Raw genomic sequence first — 9,145 nt, 5'->3', positions numbered from 1 at the left:
AGTTCTGCCAATAGTGCAGTTGGTACAAACTGGAATAACTGTGCACGACACTGTTTGATTGGGTACAAATCCACATGCAGCTGGCCCATATTTTTTTGTAATGGCACAGCAGTATTTCTTCCTAAATGACTTTACCTCTTGTAAAGCTCTCGTCACATTTCGGTCGACAAAATTAAATTGAGCGTTGTATGGGAACTTATGAATATTAAGAGTCCAGTAAAGATGTGGTATATCACTAAGACGAGAAGGGATATTTATGTGGCTTGCTTTAAGAAAGGCTATATCTTCGTTACATAGCGTCCCTCTAGAGTGCATGTAGTAGTAATAAAGTACGTAGATGTTATAGTAGACATATTTAACTCCTGTACAAGAATCTCTACAACCTGCAAATTAACATAACATTATTAGGAGCTTTGTTCACTGGAACACAGACATGTTTTCTCTTAAAGAAACCCTTGTGCTTTCAATTAAGGTTAAAGAAGACATAGCAGACTTTGAGGTTTATATGGATTTTATGCTTCTAATATATATGGCATATATTGCTATTTGGTTGTATGTATATGAAAAGACTGGTTATCGGTATATTATTAGGTTCGTCTAGCAGATCTACCCAGCCAGGTGCGTTGGTTCCCACTTGGCTCTTTCATGTTAAACATCTACTTTCATAAATGAATATCCTTTTGTGCAACGTGTAGCACCAATCATAAATACTTTAGTAATCTGGAAAATGTGTTCCTAAACGCTGATACCTTGTTTAAAAAATATCTGGCCTGAATTGTGTTAGAGTACGTACAGAAGAGGATTACTGGGTGATTTGTTAAAAGATGGCATAGTGCCAAATGGACCAGTTTGAGTTCTAGCACCGAAGATCTGATGTTATCGAATCTTTATCAGAATACAGGGTCCAAGTAGTTCGCATGGGCAATTTCCAGTAGATTAATTTTAAAATCATGACAACACTGATAAATAAGCCTTTAGTTTAAACATTTTCTCTCTCGGCTTTATTATTTTGTTGGCTTAAATCTTGCTTATCCCCCTAAGCTAACTAATAATCATTAGAATCTGTATATGACACTAGCTTCGAAGAAAAATGATGGTTTTTATACACAATTCTTAAAAAATAATTTATGAATTAAGTGTACGTTGTTACTTGAAATAACAAATTGTTATATGTTACACAGACTTAGCCAACCTTTGAAACAACAACCACTTTCATTATTTTGGGCCTACTTCGAGATTGCAGATTAGATTTCATGGGATCTCGCTCCTTCCTTATCCACAGATCAGTAATTAAGGTGCGCCAGACATGCCGTAGAGCATTACCTGTGTTAAACCACCAACACCAATAAGCGTTGTACATATCCAACACTGATACGCTCGACGCCATCAAGGGATAATGAGGATGAGGGATAGAGTCGGTGGTGTGGCCACGCTAGGATTTACCACCTACTCGACGGCGCAGACCAGTATAGCAGCCAAACACACAGCCAAGTATACACATCCCTCCACAGTCTTTTTGCTGAGCTTAATTTACTGCTCTAACTCCTGTCGCCGAACGGTACTAATTGCAGCATGCGTCTATGTCCGTTTGGGTCCTATCACTTACACATACTCTGAAATTGCCAGCGAGGGATAATGCTTGTTATGGATGAGATCTGCAAGAATGTTGTGAACGCTCTTCTGTCTTCCTCATTGGTTTCGAGAGTAACCACTTTGACATCACTGTGTCGCAAACGCAGTTAGACATATACACAGACGGATATACTGGTACAAATAATAACTGAAATATTGAACAGTAAAGTTAGAATGCCATATATCTTGTTTCTGAGAAATATTAAAGTGTAACCCATTTAACGCATCGAGCATTGTGGGTAATACCTCATAGATCATAAAAAAATTGTTCATGGTATTAAACATGCAAAAACTCTGCAATTTCTATTTATTTTTTGTATTGATATATTTTTCAATAATGTGATATAAGGTACGGATCAAAGGTATTGCTAGGAGCTGTGTAATAACGGAAGCTTGACCATAAATTTACTTTGCGATGTAAATTCGATATCTCACGTTTATATAAGTATTAATTATCCTTCTTCCCTCTGTTGTGATGTACATGTAGTTAGTCAAAATTAACCACATGATCACACCATTGCTGAAGAAGCCTCAGATAACCTCACAAGTTTCCAAATGATCGTAGGGGGGAAATAATCATGCAGCTTGTCCCTTAGGGCGATTTTGATTTCGAAGTTGTTCACAAGCCAGATCTTAACTCCCAGTAGGAAATTAAAATCTGCTGCTACATTCAAATGGAATATTAAAATAGGTTATACTGCTGCTGAAAAGGGTCCATGGAATTCCCAGGTGTTTAAACTCCTACTTCATAGTTCCCTTTCTATGTGCTATTTTTTCTATAAATAATTGCCAATTTAAAATACATCATTCTGAATTGATAAGTCATTCTGACCCTTTGATGTGCGAAGCTGCGAGGCTTACCCAACAATGGAATACCTCCCATGTCACATTGGGCTCGGGATCTCAGTGAGTATGTGGGATGAGTTACACATTGATTAATTGTCTCTGAAGGACCGTGTTATGTTATCAGATGGCCCCCTATGTCATCACATTTTTTCTTGGACCACTTTAGCGTGCGTTGATATCCACCAAGATCTGAGTCAAAATTTAAAACGTTTAAAACTCTTGATGTCAAGTACCTTGAGAAATTGATTGGGGTTTAACGTGGCTTTGAACATTATTTCGGTCATATCACGGCGGTATCTCCATGTATCAGACGAGACCCAGTCAGGTCTGACTTCAACACTGAACGCTGGACCTGCAGTTTACGAGACATACACTTTCTGTAGACGTTCTAGAAATGTGAAAGCTACCGAAAAGGTTACAGACAGATATTTAACGCTGAGGTGGTCAAAGTTTTGAGCAACCATATTGAATATTCAATATCATATCATTCTGAATTATAAACTGACTTCCTCTATATACATTTGTATGCGATTCTTTATAAGATCCTGTATACATTTCAATTTATTAATATCCCACTGAACTGCAATGCACGTGTTCATCAAAAGCCACATCACATTAACACTGAAAAAAAGCTATTACACATTTTAAATATTAAACCTGCATGACGAAGTTAGAGAGCTGTCTATCTCAACATCATCAAAACTTGAACTGAGAATACTTTTTTGGCGTTTCTGCAAGCCTGTATATCCAATGGCTGCCTCTTTCATGCAACATTAACAGATAACTGAGAATGCCGAATTTTCCAACAGCCGACAGCCTTACGTAACGCCTTTTTTGCGTCAGACATTGATAAAATTCTGTGATCAAGTTTTCAGGTTAGGAAAAAGGTTATTGCTATCAAATAGTTCTGAATGACCGTCTATTCTTTGGATAAAAATATTTACATTCATTGAAATATCTACACCTCTATCTACCACTTATGAATTGTTACAAAATGATGAGTACAAATGTACAATAAATCCAAAATGAAAATCAAATAAATTTCTAAATTGTTAACGAAATTGTTCTTTGGGCATATATTTATAGGATCCCATTTTCCGTGTTTAAATGCACTCAACGGTCTGTACATACACCTGATCAACTTGAAATACAAGGATAATAAATGTATCAAAAAGCCGCCCCTGCATTGATATTCATCTCATTGCCAAAAGATATGCGCGGGGTTTTATTTTAAGAAAGCGGCTACTTTGATAAAACCAATTATCTTGCGGCATAATAAGTTACAATAACCAGAAAAAATATATACAAAACAAGTATTAGGTAAAAATCCAGAGATCATCCCTCATAAGCGGTGTAAACAAAATTATTAAATGAACTAGTGTATTATCTCATAGTGCCACATTATATACTGCCAATAACAGAATTCGGGAATAGAAATCAGACGCTTGCCTGTAACACTATCACTTGTTTTTCATTTGTTTCAAATGACCAAAATCAATTAAGCGTGCAGATACTGTTAGCAATTTACTGTATAGCCATTGCCGTATCTGCACTGCATGCTTTGCGTCACAAAATACTTTTCGGAAATTGACGTAAAACGAACTCCAAGGCCGGTCATATAACAATTTACTCAGTTTTCATTACACACGTCATAGTATTGCACTTACACCACAAGTAAAACCTAAACTTCCTCGCAATAAAATTCTGCTGCATACGTCGCACGACTGCATCTCACTGAAAACTGCCATCGTCAAGCTTACAACTACATGTAAGCATTAAATCAAATGGGACAGTGAAAATGATTGCTTGATCACACACATTGCTCTCTCTCTCTCTCTGATCGCCAACTTCGCCTCTTTGCATCGTTTTTATGTTTGTATTGATGACAGCACAGGTTTTGATTTATTTTGGACCAGTATAACGTCTAATAAATAGCAATTCTTTGAATTGCCTTTTTCTCTACATAACTCAATGTATCAAGACAATGTATAAGGGGCCTATATGTTTTTAAGCATTTACATAAACAATTAGAATAAAACCCTGAATGGCTGAAGGTAAAGTGACAAGAGGCCGAGCTTTACCACTTACCCGTGACAATTTGCGAACAATCACACTGTCGTCGCTGCTTTAGGTTTTACTCTTCTGTTCTGTAGTCGTTTGTTTTCCTACCACTTTTTTTCTTTAAAGACCAAGCATTGAAGGTCGGCTCGTTCTCCGTGTGTTGTGTGGCGTCAATGATGTGTGGTGTCATCATCCACTGAGGCAGCATTACAAGTATATCCATATTGGGACCGGCATATTGTAAGTAGTCTTTGATGATATGACATCCAAACGACATTAAACACCATGCAAGTAAACAAAACAGTTGCAATAAACCCATTTCTTGGACTACATATTTTTTGTTCAAAGTACACTGTGTCATCTATAAGCAGTAACCACTGTAAACACAACGTGTACACGCACCAGGAACAACTTCATGCTTTACATTACATTTATCAAACACTACTCCAGCGCGTCCTACTTTCCGAAACTCTCTAGTAAAACGATCACTTTGCTATATATGTTTTAAAATGTTTTAGGTGTCAGGGGGGAAATGTTATTGTTTTTATCCCCATAATTTCTTTTGTAAGTCGTCAGGTATAAGTGATATGCTATGCTTTTGGTGCCTAATTAGCTTCAGGTAAATGAAATGTCACCATGCATTCTGAGATCGCCGCTTTGGATATATGAATGTTTGCACTGAGATATATATTTTGTTATCGACAACTTATATTTTAGCATGGTACACATGATTTCACTCAGTCGCTTAGAACATACCTTCTGTCTTTCAACACGACTGAAAACTGTTGACATTCTTTTTGCGTAATCCCGTCCTATTTTCGTAATTTATATACTTTCTTAGTTCTTTGGTGGTTTGTGTTGAACATCGTATTGGGAATTGGCCTTGCATGGAACGTCCATCTTGGCTGACGGTTGGTATACGAATGTCTCGACTCATAGATTCCAGTTAGAGTCACTCCTGCTGTAATATGGTCTTATAGTAAACACTGCTTACCATACAGCAGGTTATCTACACGTAATTTCACAAATTTAAAAATGGTTCTTACCATAGGTATGTATATATGTAAACACAAAGAGGCAAGCGTAGCGTAATTCACTTCGCAAATGAGACAATGTGTGAGATATTAGCTGAAGACTTGGTCTTTATTAAGTGTGGTGTCAGCCCCGCATGTTAAAATAACATGCGTTCCAGCTGAGGGGATTCGATTAGAATGGTGCCCTCAGTCTGCGTGTATGACTTCTTCTTTGCGTTAATTTGTAGACGATTTAATCACAAAATCGAATTTAATTTAAGAAAGAAAAGAAATAAAAAAAAGCCATTCGTGCTAGTTCTTCAGGCCTTAAATCTATTTTAAAGTCATTAGTTGCGACAGTGATTTGACAAACAAGATCTTTGCTGTGTGAGCCATGGATTGTAATTGATTTAGTATAACTGATGTTGCTCATACATCTAAATGGATAGGCTTGAAAACGCCTGTGATATCCGTAGGGTTTCTTTAAGAGCATTGCATATGTGTTAAAGATATGAAACACATTAGTGTGTCACGAAGGTTGCGTTCCACTGCTGACCAGACACGGCCGGTCGAATGGACCTGAATAGAAGATATATGTATATAGATATACACCACGGAAAGGGCATGCCTTGTTTTTCTCTTTGTTTTCGACATACAGGCCAATGATTTTAAGTACCTTCAGCAGACTAAAACAATTTTTACTCTGTCTGAAAGAGGTGCTAACATAAGAAACACAAAGGCCCAAAATACAATAGATTACATCAAAGTTTATCAAAATGCAAAACTTTTTATGACGTCATATTTTTTTAACCATTGGTTGGCTTCTAAAATTTTGACCGATTTCTAACATCTCTTTCAAACTTTATGTAACTAGTATTGCACTACATACATGCCAACTTTCATACAGATACATCCATTGGTTATGGACAAAGGGTTTAAAGGTTTTGCTCGAAATCCGGTAAACCACAAAACAACAAAAACCACTGTCCAATAAGAACTTTCAGCTTGAAAACATAAAGAGTCTTTATCAAATGTTCATGTCCAACTACCTTGAACAGGGAATTTCTAGACTCCCTCTTTTTCACTGCGTATGGGGGCGTCTTGGTGACAATAAGTGGTCAACGACGATCGCGTAACCGTTTGCGTTGTCTAACCTTCACTGAAGACCACTGCTCTATACTATGTGCATATCTATGTCACACGTTGGAAACTGCGTCAGTTAGTTACCAAAGTTCTGTGAATTACCCCAAGCACTGCGATCCCCTCCACTGATAATACTTGCCGCCAGCGTATTCAGGAACGTGAAAAAAAATGCTTCCGTGTAGCGTTAAACAGCAATCATACTAATACATAAATAATTCGAGTGTTCAAATGGATTCAATTGCTTCTTTTCGCTTTGTTCTTTCAATGGGTGATGGTTTGATTATAAATTTAATTTGCTTTCGGTAACAATTATACTTCGCAAAAAGCGGTATACACAGATACTTATTTCACACGCCATCTTCAAGTTGATAAACACCTTTGGTAACATTAAGTTGAAAAGAAGGAATTAGTAGGTATATGGAAATTAGACCAAGTAGAGTCCAATAAGCCTAGAGTCTAAAACTTCATGTATTTCACTGAATGTCTTTTTTCGTCGCAATATAGTAATCGTTAAAATGAAGATTTGACAAATGAACGTGTTCTCCAACTGTACTGTATGTACAATTTCCTTACATGTATAAGAAAATAAGGCAACCACAAGGATAGGAAACCAAAATGTAGCGATTTGAGAACCGGCATATGTGTGTGCGGGATTTTTTAGAATGGTTTTTAGAAGTTATTTCGTAAATGTCCCTTTTCAGCCACTTTGGTATATATAGCTTGATACGATAGGTGTTGTATAACCTTGAACTATAACTACATCTGGTGGCGCTTAGTGCTGTAGGAAGGGCTTTGATTAATTATTGACAATAGAAAACAATGTCAGAAACTCCTGCGTTCCTGCATGGTAACCGCTGCATTGTAAATTGTAAATCACGACACGTATTCATCGGTACTCTGTTAGAAACTGTGGATAAACATGTGACACTGGTCAGTGCAACTGTCATGCAGGTCTGCAGCGCTGTGTGCACACATGTGAACAGTACGGCAAGCGCCCCAGAAATACCTACTGTTATCATTCCAGAAAGATGACTTCCTCTTTTGGAATATCAGACCGAGGGAAATCGAGCAGTAACAGGGTGCGGTACGGGTTAAGGTCCTATAATTGCCGCGTTTTGATGTCATGCAGGGAGTTCCAGAATATAAAAAGGAATGGCGATCGTTGCTTAATTGGCGGTTACAAAGCAGGTTAATGGGCGAACAGAAAAGCCTCACCCTGCCTCGGATAAGCGGCAGGTTAACAGGTTTTTCAAGTACACATCACTTTCTGTCTATAGGTACATGTAATGGCCATAGTAGTGTACCAGAATTTTAACACAAAGCAATACACATATTTGTAGCCTTACTTCACTTTCAAAAGAGTCAGCTGTGAAAACACAGATGTTGCCGGGCTATTGCGTTGGCTCTGTGATCAGTAGACTACATAATTGATGTGAGGACCAAACAACGTTTTCAAATGTATTCAACTGTTGTCCAACCCTAATAGACCGGAACTGAATGAGGAATGACTCAATCGTATGGCAACAAAAGTGATGTTATGTGCACAAACCTATTGTAAGTATGGAGTATGGACATGAAACACACATTCAAAATGGCTTTGTGCGACGTTTAATGTTTAAGTTAATTAATCTACACGGCATTTAATCATTTTGGACCAATTACTTCTAATGAATTGCTATCAACATCACTTCATTTATTGTTTTTTACCTAATTCTTACAAAGCCATGGTCTGATCATACTATCTTAGCACTTACATCAACAATTAGAATAGAACCCTCACAGCTAAAACCTGTGACCATATGCTAACTAAAACACTGACTCCACTATGTTTTTACTCTCTATGCCTTGGTTGACAGCTGGTATACCAATGTATATTTCAACGTCTAGATTTCTTGTCTGTTTTACTTGGCTTTCGTGATGGATTTGCCACTTCACAATCTGGCTTGCAGTATATCAGGTAACTGTTTGCAACAGAGCAAGCCTGATGACCCCTTCCAGTCCTTCGTAAACCAAGTGTTTTTCAAAGAAATCTGGTCTGTATTTTCTCAATCTGTAGTGTAACTATACACAATCCTGTTTTCTTTCACTGCATTTGAAGCAAAACACCATGGTGAGAAAATGTCGAAATTAACTGTAAAAGTATCCTATTCTCCGCTTTGTGTATCTAGCCCACAGTATACGCCTCCTGAGACAAGGCCGATTTCATATCTATGTAATGTAGATTGTTTGATATTTGATGACCGAATGGCACCGTTCTATTCCGTTTTCTGTGTTTTAAATGGTCGGAATCAATTCGTATGACATTTTTATGATTATATCTTTCTTCTAAGTCAAGATGTGCAGAGAGCCCAGAATCTCTTGAATGCATAATTGTGTCTTATTTAGCGTAACCCGATGTTATAGGGACTGTATATTCGTCGTGTTGGACTAGATCGCCACGTTAGATATAT

The sequence above is a fragment of the Liolophura sinensis genome, chromosome 7, assembly GCF_032854445.1.
Source record: "Liolophura sinensis isolate JHLJ2023 chromosome 7, CUHK_Ljap_v2, whole genome shotgun sequence".
NCBI lineage: Eukaryota > Metazoa > Mollusca > Polyplacophora > Chitonida > Chitonidae > Liolophura > Liolophura sinensis.
Note: the sequence above shows the minus strand (reverse complement) of the source record.